General features: G+C 37.3%; 1 long non-coding RNA gene across 4 annotated transcripts; it reads left to right on the plus strand.

Annotated features, from left to right (window-relative positions):
• Positions 1-4,025: 4,025 nt before the first annotated feature.
• Positions 4,026-10,954, plus strand: LOC129437169 (uncharacterized). Of its 4 annotated transcripts, none has more exons than XR_012372509.1 (7): positions 4,026-4,112; positions 4,752-4,849; positions 5,005-5,145; positions 5,324-5,407; positions 5,629-5,760; positions 5,834-5,927; positions 9,348-10,954. It is a non-coding gene; the product is annotated as an uncharacterized lncRNA (long non-coding RNA). The 4 variants fall into 4 exon arrangements; XR_012372510.1 differs by having other exon boundaries at positions 4,032-4,607; XR_012372513.1 differs by having other exon boundaries at positions 4,041-4,112; positions 4,537-4,849.
• The last annotated feature ends 931 nt before the right edge of the window (positions 10,955-11,885 follow it).

Below are 11,885 nucleotides of genomic sequence, written 5' to 3' on the forward strand. Positions count from 1 at the left end.
TTTACTACACTAACCATGGTTTAACTATGGTTTTTAAAAACCATAGTTGTCAAAACCATGGTTATTTTGTGGTTACCGTGGTTTTACTACAGTAACCATGGTTTTTTGGTTTTAACTGTAGTAAAACCATGGTTAATTTTCGTAAGGGAACGATCGTACGAATCATCTTAGAATTTCCCAAAAGCTTCGTAACAAGTAGCACTTGAAAATCATCGTAGATCTACGAGTGGTCTGGAGTAATCGTTAATTCTTAAGTGCATCGTAAGACAACAGAGTTACAAGGACACCTGCAGGACAACCAGCAAATTGCACTCCTGCAATGACGATAATGTAATGTTTTAAATGTATGCTATATTTATTTATTGGGTTCTTATTTGTTTATTTTATATTAAATATATAATATAATATATTAAAAATTCAAATGAGATTGATCAATTATGATTAATAATATTAAAATATTAGTGCACATCGGCTAAAGATCATTAGCCTAAACAAGCTTCTGCTACAAATTTGAGTCATTCTATTGGTGACATTTCAGCACTTGACAAACGGATAGCGACTAGTAGCACTTAAAACCCAGCTGCGAGAGATCGTTATACGTGCATCTTTGGGAAACGCACGTAAATGAACAACGAATGTTCGTTAAGTAACTTCTAGAAAGCGCTCTTAAGTGCAATGTTCAACCAAGTGTAAATACGTACCTTTCTTCAGTTTTGGACAAGAGATAAAGTTTGATTTATACGACAGATATAAAAAGTTATTTAAAAAAAAAAACAATGTCATGTGGTAATTTCGGTTTGTCTTCGGTTGTTTTCTGTGTGCGCGCTTTTGTTTTTTAAGAATGAACCTCAAATCGCGTTCTTGTGAAGGGGAAATTATCTTATTTTTAATGTGTTTATTACAACTAAAATAATATTTTTTTGTTATATTTTTATCTTAATATTATATTACATTTTACAACCAGACTTTCTTAAACTTTTTAAAATCATGAATGTAAAAGCAAGTATGGTGGATGCTTCAACACAGTGCAACAGATAGCTTTGGCACATTTTTGCCGGATTTATTTGTTTTATGAAGAATTGATGTTGAATCAAATCAATATTGGATTGATTCAATCTCTTACAGTACACGTGATTTAATAAACACACGATGATATTTGCTGTGTGGTGAATAACAAGGCCTAACAGTAAATAATAACTAATCAATATCTAAAAAATAGAGAAACTCAAAATAAGAGGACAGAATACGACAAGCAAGTTCTGCATAATGCAGAAATGCTGATTGAGCTTCATGTTTCTTTATTGAGATCACGCGCATTGGCTTGGCTTATAATGATCGAGCTAAGCTCATTGCTGGTAAGAAAGATGATAATTATTAAGACATTATTAGGTAATTAAATAGATTTGTAATAATTGTTCATTTATATTTAATTCATATTGACTGTTAGGCCTATTTATAAAAAAAAATTATATTTACGTAATAATTTTAGATATATTTATTTTTATGTCTCTAATTTTAGTGTTAGCACCAACAAAAACAAAACATGAATGAAAGATACATTTGCAAATAACATGGTACATTAACAAGCGGAATTCACGCGGTACAATATTTGTCATGGTTATACTCATGAGTACTTTTTAAATGGCTTCTTTTTAGTCAAAGATTTGTATTTAGTACAGTCACACTGCATGTTTGGGAAGTATGACAGTACTTTTCCGTAATTAGATTTTTTAGTATTCCCACTCTTGCAAATATGACTATTGCACAAGTAGCCTATCTTTTTCTCCATAAACCTTCGAATACTAACAAAGAAATCTGCTATGATTTTCATAGTTTTGCAATACCAATACATAAAATTACATCCTAACCCAAACCCCAAATCTAACCCCAAGCAATAATTTAAAAATAGAAAATAAACAGGAAAAACAATACTTAAAATGACATTAAAAATAAAGTCGTGCGAGCCGGGACACGAAAAACTATTTATAGAAATAAATGTGGTGACACGAAAAAAGCAGAAAAGCGTGTCCATGAATACGAATAAATATAAAATATTTCGTAATTATACCACAGAATGCCTTGAGGTAGGGTTGCAACACCAACTGATAAGGAATATAATGAATATATTGACATTACTTATAAAATGTATTCATATATTTACAATAAATCTCTATAATCTTTTCTGTGGAAATTATGTTTTGAATGTTTTAGGTAGCCTAATTGGCTTCGTTTATTTACTATTTATTTATTAAGGCATTCTAACATCTCTGAGTATATTCATGGCAAGAACCGGTTAATCTACAAGTTACAAGGTGATCTACACACAGTCGAGAACAATTTTGCAATAATGTTTCTTATTTAGGCCTATGTTTTATTACTCTAAGTTTGGGAAATAGAATTTGTGGAATTATATGAAAAATATTAAAATATATTTCAATAATGAATATATAAGTTTACTATATTTAACAATTTTTGTTATTATTCGAAGGTTTATGGAGAAATATAAAAATGTTGGCCTACTCTCTATTATATCTGCAAGAGTCATATTTGCAGGGGTGGAAATACTGAAAAATCTACTTGCGTAAAAGCATTGTTACTTCCCAAACATGCGTGACAGTCCTCAATACAAACATGTGACTAAAAACAAGCCATTTTAGTTATGTACTCATATACAGCCAGTAGCAAATATTGCACTGTGAATATTATTCTGCCTTGCTAAAAACTAGAGATGTGCCTGAAGCCAAATACGTTATTATATAGGTTATTATATAGGCTATAATATAAAATAGATAAAGAGCTTAAATAGATAAAAAAAATATTAAAATGTACAATTTTATGAGCAAAAATTTAAACTGTAGGCAGTTACTATATACCTATTTCGACGAAATTGTTTTCATGAGGATGTCTTTAGAAATATGTATGCCTCCTTCGTGATAAATCTAGTACGTTTGGACGAAGATTTCGCGGTGGATGTGGGAGTTTATAATTCGAAACACCCAAATGCGCTGAACATTCATGTTGTTAATGATCATTCACATTGCTTAAAAAAAAAAGAAAGACACTTCACTGATTCAGAGTAAACGCAAAGCGCGTGACCATATGGTGTTGATCTAAAAGGATGCGCTCTGTCTTACCAACAAAAATCCTGCAATGATCGACGGTATGAGCTTGATAATTTTAGCCAAGCCAATGCGGGTGATCTCCAACAATAAAGAAACGTGAAGCTCAATCAGGAACAATTCCGCAGAACTGTTTCTGTCTGGATATTTTAAGTTTCTCTGTTTTAAGAAATTGGTTAGTTATTATTTACTATTAGGTCCAAATTATTTTCTTTGTGTGCTTATTAAATTTGTGTACTGTATATGGTAAGAGACGGTAAGATTCTGTACACATTACCACATCAAATATAATAAATAATTCCGGACAATCCTGTATTTTATGTGATATGTGGCAACGCTAGCTGTTGCTGCCGCATCCATAAAACTTTTCACTTTTACCTCCATGATTTTAAGAAGTTTAAGAAAAGTTATGACTGTATTACACTTGGCTGAACATTTATCTACCTCCTCTAGTCGGTGCTGTATATAATGGGAAGCGCGCTTTACCAAACATATAAAATAACATAACATTTAACAGTCCAGGTGCAGATTAATATTCCCGAAACAAATACTTATTCAAAACCTAGGTTACACAGAAGATAGCTCAATTTAGGACCTGTACATAGGCTACAGCAGCGGAGGACTTTTATTTTGTTGAACAGACTTGAAGAACAACGGATGATGTCACACATTCACATTTTGGTTGACCAATTGGCAGAGAGGTGCGTCTAGCGACCGCCCACATGTCACAACGAATTTGAGTGGTTTATTCGTTTTGTACCAAAAAACAAAAAAACGAAAAATCAACCCGAAATCTCGTTTTTCGTCTTTCGGTAAAAAACGAAAAAACGAACAAAGGGGCCGTTTTATCGTTTCTGCTTATTTCATTTGAAGTTGAAAAACAAACTATCAAAAGGTACACGGACCGCTTCACTCACCGTGACTCCCTTTGGTAACGGCCATATCGATCACTGCTGGTTAAGAAGACAAGCTGCTTTTCTGCTGGATGGTGAAGTAAGTGAATTTTTTAAATCTTAGTATTAATTTCCAGAATATTCGCCTCTGTTTTGATCTTAGTCATTTTGCCACGTTTTTTAATATTACAGAGATAACTTTCTCACGTGAGAACTAAATTAGTCCATTATTTACAGGTTATATAAGTTAATTACAGGCATAAAAGTTATCTGGAAAACACATAACTAACATACTGATTACGAATGTTAACTGACACGGGTGAGACTTGCTTACTGCCTATGAAATGTTTGTAACTTAACATTTTGGCGGGCGTTTTGAGTTTTACCTCATGTATTTGACTCGGTAAAGAGTTAGGTTCGCGTTAGTCAGTTTGGTTTGCATTATCCCTTTCGGACGATAACGTGAGCTGTTTCTCTTGAAACTTAAAGTATGATGTTTAACTTTGTGTTTCTGGTTGCTTCAGAATGCAAACCAACAGCGTTGTCAAAGTAAAGTGAAGTTTAATTGACAAGCGTCTGGAGTAATGCACCACATGTATGTGACTCGGTAAAGAGTTAAGTTAACGTTAGCCAGATTGATGTGTGCATTAATGTTATCCCTTTTTCGGACAGTAACGTGAGCTGTTTTTTATGGAATGTAAGGTATTATGTTTAACTTTGTGTTTTCGGTTTCTTTCAGGATTCAAACCAACAACGTTGTCAGAGTAAAGTTCAAAGACAGCAAGAAATATATTTTCTCTTCACAACCATTTACATTTCACACATTTTTGGAATGTGGTAAGAGTTAATATTGTTAATACTTTTCCTCTAAGACATTTTAATAGTAATACAAGTGTATGATTGTACCTTATGGGGTATAACAAAATAACTTAATATTAACTTGTTAATTTGGCATTGCTGGCCTTTGTCAATTTGGTTTTGTCTTTTTTCAGTTGCCAAGAAGTTTAATCTTCCTACAATGAATGTCTTTGATGACTCAAAGACAGAGGTTGATGAGGAATAATATCTGCTGACACGACCAGACTTTGGTGTCCTAGAAATCTTCATCCCAGAAAGCACAACAAGCATTGATGGTAAATTGTTTGACATGCTTATCAAGTTTTTTTTTAGCAGTGTTCACCAATTCACTGATTTGCATATGCTAATATGTTAGTTGGACTAATTCTCAGCATGCTATCAAAATTGTATGAACAGATAATCTGATTATAGATATGGATTATATTGAAGATTGATTATTTATCTAATACTAAGGGCACGTCAGACTCTGATGGGACCGCAGTGTTGTTTAGAACTCCTCCTGAAAAAAATCTAGCCAAGAAACGTCATCTAGTCCAGGTAAGAATCATCAAATTTGCCTCTGAATTACATCTATGCAGAATAACTTAAATATGTAAGGATATTTGAAATTACACTATTCAACATTTAAAGTGGTTCAAAACCTTAAAACCAACTTTGAACTTTTTTGATCCACCTCAAATGTTGCTGAGGGTATGAAGTATACACTTTTCAGTTAATATTTTCTCATCCCTGCTCTATTTAATATAATCCCCTTCCAGATCGAAAATATCCTAAACAGCATCCCTGGAGGCGATAAGGTCATAAAGGAATACGCTCGCACAAAGTCTTTCAGATGGCAAAAGACGTGACATGGTGAAAATCTTGGTAGCACATTTAACAAAGGAACATGGGTAGGTTGTTCGTACACTACTTTGTAAATTGATGTTTATGATGTTACGGGTTGTAATTGGTTTCTGTTTGTAGATCTTCCCCTTACCGATGTTTGAATGAAGAATATGCAAAGGGTATTATCTCCATATTCCCATGCTTTGCTGACCCCAGGAGCAAGTTTGGTTATGTAAGTACATGTGTCACAAGCCAGGGGCGGGCCGCTAATGTTCAGCCACGCCCCTTCTAAACTTCCACCTCGAGGAGGTCCCCAAAACCAACCCAATGACCAGACAACAACGAGGAACAGGTAAGTATAAAAATATTCTTTATTTATTTAAATATCTAAAAATACTGGGGATTTGGGGAAAGGGGAGGTTAAAACTAAAATCCGGCTCTGCCCTCCAGGGGAGCCACGAGCAAGTGGGTGACAGGGGGTGGGGGTTTCGTCGGGGAACGGCTCCCGCCTCTAGTTCCCTCTGCCCGTGGCGCGCTCCTCTTCTTTCCTGGAGGCAGAATAAATCAAAATCAGTGTTCGTATGAACTTGTTCCTATTCCGTGTACCTGTGGCTCACTCAAGGCGTTCCGCCGCCTATCGCGCACAGCTCCTTGCTGATCGACTCACTCTCCTTCCCTGTTCTCTCCTTCTCCACAGATGATTGCTGGGACACTAGGGCACAGTGACTCGGCGTCCAATGGTTTCTCTCACCTCGTCGCTGACTACAGGTTTGGGTCAATATGGCTCTCTTCACAGTTTGTTATCTCGACATTCACGCTGTCTCTCTCTCTCCACAGATGACTGCTAGGACACAAGGGCACAGTGAATCGGGTTCCAATGATTTCTCTCACCTCGTTGCTGACTACAGCTTTTGGTAGGTATGGCTCTCTCCACAGTTTGTTATCTCGACATTCACGCTGTCTCTCTTTCTCCACAGATGACTGCTAGGACACAAGGGCACAGTGAATCGGGTTCCAATGATTTCTCTCACCTCGTTGCTGACTACAGCTTTGGGTAGGTATGGCTCTCTCCACAGTTTGTTATCTCGACATTCACGCTGTCTCTCTTTCTCCACAGATGACTGCTAGGACACAAGGGCACAGTGAAATCAGGTTCCAATGATTTCTCTCACCTCGTTGCTGACTACAGCTTTGGGTAGGTATGGCTCTCTCCACAGTTTGTTATCTTGACATTCACGCTGTCTCTCTTTCTCCACAGATGACTGCTAAGACACAAGGGCACAGGAAATCGGGTTCCAATGATTTCTCTCACCTCGTTGCTGACCACAGCTTTGGGTAGGTATGGCGCTCTCTCCACAGTTTGTTATCTTGACATTCACGCTGTCTCTCTTTCTCCACAGATGACTGCTAGGACACAAGGGCACAGTGAATCGGGTTCCAATGATTTCTCTCACCTCGTTGCTGACTACAGCTTTGGGTAGGTATGGCTCTCTCCACAGTTTGTTATCTTGACATTCACGCTGTCTCTCTCTCTCCACAATTCTTCACGACACACTCCTCTTGCCTGTCGATTAAGCAGTTTAACAGGTTATATTTCACTTAACAGGGGGGCGGACTTACAGTGGCTGGCTGTGCGGTGCGTCCACTGGACGGCGGTTTTCCTAGGTGGCGCCGGGGGCCAAAACCCTCTCGGCGAGCTCGTTGGTCTATAGAGGGGCGAGAACAGTCACACCGGCTCACCGGGTCGAGCGCTGCCCTTTCCTCGAGACCCGTTGGTCGATCGACAACTGGACCGGGGCGCCCTTTGGTCGAGACCTCGGGCCGGCGGATCTCCTTCGCCTCAGTCTCTATGTTGATCAGATAGACACAGGTAAGGGAACAATATCCTGGTTAATACTCACGCACCGTCAGTAGCACAATTCTTCGCCGCCACTTAGAAGCTCGAGTCCGCTGAGCGTTTAGCTGGGAAAATACTTCGAGATGCCACTTCGTAATTCTAAGACTGAAACACACTCACAGCATAATCGTGTACAGGTCTTACTCTAGGACCATTTCTTCCTCTTCGTCGTCTCAAGAGCGAGTGACTGGAGGCGGGGGTACGTCAGACAAGACAACAGCAATCCCACTGCAATACACAGCATTACACAGCACCACTTCAAAGTGAAAACTTCTACATCCAAGACTCACCCACCACTCAGTGCACACAATAGACGCCCGTCTTCCTTTCCTTCGCTCGGGACGGAGATATGGAGATGTTAACTTGGCCTAGTGTTTGTTTTTCACCGCTGGAGCCGTTTCGCAACAAGACCCTTCGGCTCACCCACCACGCTGGCTCAGGGGTAGGGCCGCCCACTCTCGTTGGAGACACTCAAAAAGATACACAGGTCAATACATGCACAATTCTTCTATAAGAAGATTCCGTTACTCACAACTGTTGTACTTTCTTTGTCCTAGATCGACTTCACGCTGTAACAGTTCCAGCTGCACAGACAGGGCGTTTTCCAGCCGCCAACACTATTCTTCCATAACCGTATACTCACAACGGTGCGTCCTTCCTTCCCTCGCTGCTTTCATCCAAGGTCAGTATTCGTTCGCTTTATCTACCTTTAAGGTCTTCGGTATTTTCCTCCACATAAGGCTATAACCCTAGACGAGAGAGAGAGAGCAATACAGTAGTCCAAAGTAGCGTACCCGGTGAGCCCAACTCAGCGCTACGATCACACATCAACAACAGGAACAATCGACGTCAAACTGTGTTTCAAACTGATCTAATATACTCTCCTGAGTGTTCTTCTTGCCCAATCACCCGGCGCTCCTCTTAATAGCTCCCAGCTGCATGTAATTCAGCTGATTACAGCGTTCGCGGCGCTGCCGGATGTCCGGTGTTTTCTCTTACCGGTCCGGGCGGAAACATCCGGGCGGAACCAAACTTGCCCAATTTTTGGTTCCGCCTAAAAGATCGTCACTCCTGTGACACATGTTGCCTCTCAATCTTTGTGATAAAAATGTCCCGTTCTTTCTGTGTTTTTGAAGCTTTGATTGTGTTTACAGTGCACATTATAACACGTGTTCAAGGATTCACGTGTAAAAAAAAGTGGTATTCTTTCACACAATTTACTTGTCTGTATAGCGCTGTTTTCACTGTCCTCAAAACGGGCTGATGTCTTCATTGTTCTGAAGTCCCTGCTTCAGAAATATGTAACAAGTTCTGATTGTGTAGTTTATTCAGTGTGTTTTGATTCGACAGCACCTTAGCTTAGCAGAGCCGTTTGAGCTTAGCTGGAGACTGACATATTCCTGTGGGCGGAGTTTAGTCAAAATCTGTTTTATTGATGTCATTAAAGCAGGAAGTAGAGGGCTGTAGTCCAAACCGGCCATTCGTGTAGGCTTTGAAAGGTGAATTCTGTTAATGAAAATATATCGCCTGGCAGTGAACTTTGAGCTTTATCATTTTGCAGGTGTTATTTATGCTCCAACAGCAACATTAAACACTAACTAAAATTTAAAATGAGATCAGGAAGAACATGACCTTAAAAGGAAGCTATACTTTTTATATTGCAGTGTAGATATTTTTTGCATTATAATTGAAAAGGCATTCATTTCTTTAGTCATGAAATGTAAAACAAAGGTCTTTGTATTGTTCTATTCACAGGAGCATTATTACAATGCAGAAGATGGAAGTGGATATTTGACGTGGAGAATTAAAACTCAAGCATCAGAGGGACAGATAAAATGCCCACGGCAACCACAAACGGGTGCATGACTTGCAGATTGATTTGCAGATTTTGGACTTCTATTTGGTGAGGCGACCACTGCAAAGTTGTTGGAGAAGTGGTTTACCAACATAAAACCTAAGGTCATTGCACAGACCCGTGACCTCACACAGACTTGTAAGCATCCAAAATGCTGAAGCCACTGAAGTTGAAGATGGTAACTATTGTGCTTTACAAGTTATGAATTCATGAAAAATGGCTTTAGATCTATAGTTTCAATTGTATTATTTATTGTATTATATTAACAACATATAATCCATGCTTTTGTTATTTAGAGTCCCAAATGAAAACAGTTTTAAACTGTAAATCTTCAACTCACGTACTAGGCCCTTGTGAAAACCCATCTGAAAGCGCTCTATTTTTACACACTAATTTTGTACTTTATATACAAAAAATTCTTCTTTTGTACTTCTTGAGATAATCTTAAGAACATCTAAGTATACTTGTCTGTACTATTTTGAGACGCCATGAATATGAACTGAAATATGCTTAAAATATATTTAAAAAAATTTATTTAGGTACCGCTTGTAGTAAACTTAAACCCATCTTTCATACAAACAAGTGGTAAATAAATAAATTTTTTAAATATATTTTAAGCACATTTTAGTTTATATTCATGGCGTCTCAATATAGCACAATAATTTTTAAGTTTATTAAGTACAAAATTAATGTGCAAAAAGAGAGCAGTACATTATTAAAGTGTACTTATTTTTCAGCTGGGTTTTCACAAGGGCCTAGTGCGTGAGTTGCAGATTTACACTTTTAAATTGTTTTAATTTGGGACTCTAATAACAAACGCATGGTTTACATATTGTAAATAACGTTTAAAGGGGACATATTATGAAAATCTGACTTTTTCCTTGTTTAAGTGCTATAATTGGGTCCCCAGTGCTTCTATCAACAGAGAAAATGTGAAAAAGATTAACCCAGTAACTTAGTTTTGATAAACCATTCTCTGCAAGTATGTGAAAAAATAGCTCATTGAAATGTGGCTCCCCTTGTGATGTAAGAAGGGGATCTTACTATAATTATACTACCTCTTAATCTGCACTATTCAACCACTGCCATTTAGTGCAGCTCATTTGCATTTAAAAGGATACACCCAAAATCAACACATATTTGCTCACACCTACAAAGTGTCAATTTTAACATGTTACAATAAATTGTCTATATGGTATTTTGAGCTAAAACTTCACATACATACTCTGGGACAGCAAATATTTATTTCACATCTTAAAGTCTTGTGAAATGTCTCCTTTAACTGTATTTCCTCATTTCAGTATTTGTAGTAGTTTGTTTCTGCTTTGTTTATTGTACCATATTATTTCATGTAATTCTTTATCTCCTCTGTTGTATTATCACTATTTATATTATTTTAGTGTTGTTGTCATGAATTGTAAAAATGCTGTTTAAAAGATGAGCTTGACAAATAAAATGTATAATAGATGCTGTTATAGCAAGAGAATAAAATTTTACTGAAATTACAGTTTTGTTTCAGACTGATGTTTTTCATTTTCGAGCTGTTTGATGGTGAAACGTGACTTTTGTAATTCAGAAGAATAACTCTGGACAGAGTTGGTTATTTTTTGTAGTTCACTCACACTGTAAAAAATCCAATTAATGAAATGTTGGAAGGGCAAAAATATATAAGTTAAACCAATTTTCTTGTTTGGGCTTAGTTGAGTAGACATATTATTTTAAGTCTAGATAAATCCGTGTTTAAAACATTAAGTGAATGGTTATTTTCAAATTCAGTCAACATTCAGAATGGCTAGTGTTGACTGAACTAATTAAGACAAATCAGGTAAATAGGCTATGTGGACTTATGACAGCTATGTTTCCTGACAACAAAATGCTCATAATATTACTGTTATTTGGTAACAAAATGTAATTTTAAGAGTTGTTCAGGCGTGAATGTATGTGCTTTAAGTTTAAATATGCGGTCGGTTAATATAGATAGCGTCTATTTAAAAATGTGCTCGGACACTTTCGGACGGAGAAGAGCTCCAGAAAATCACAGACACTTAAGCGCTCACACCCCGCCCAGCGCAGCCTCGACTCGGCAAGCCCATCAGAAATCGACTGCTGACTCTGATATCTCTGTGGCATTTAAACATGCAATTTAATTCATTTTAATTTCTTATACTTAATAATAAAAGGTTTACCGGTATGTTTTAAATCATATTTTAGGATTGCACTTAAATGATATCGCTGTTGAATGATATTTCATATCTTTCACATTTGTTATAACTGGGCTGCGTACTGCCTGCGAATTTGAACTTCAGAGCTGTAGGTGCGAGTGGAGAAATAGTCCCAATATCATAACAATCTTAAAACTGCTAAATATACCCGTGTGTGTACCCGCGTGCGTGTGTGTATGTATGTATGTATGGGCGTGCGTCTGTGTATTTTGAATT

The sequence above is a fragment of the Misgurnus anguillicaudatus genome, chromosome 2 (genome assembly GCF_027580225.2).
Source record: "Misgurnus anguillicaudatus chromosome 2, ASM2758022v2, whole genome shotgun sequence".
NCBI classification, from domain to species: domain Eukaryota; kingdom Metazoa; phylum Chordata; class Actinopteri; order Cypriniformes; family Cobitidae; genus Misgurnus; species Misgurnus anguillicaudatus.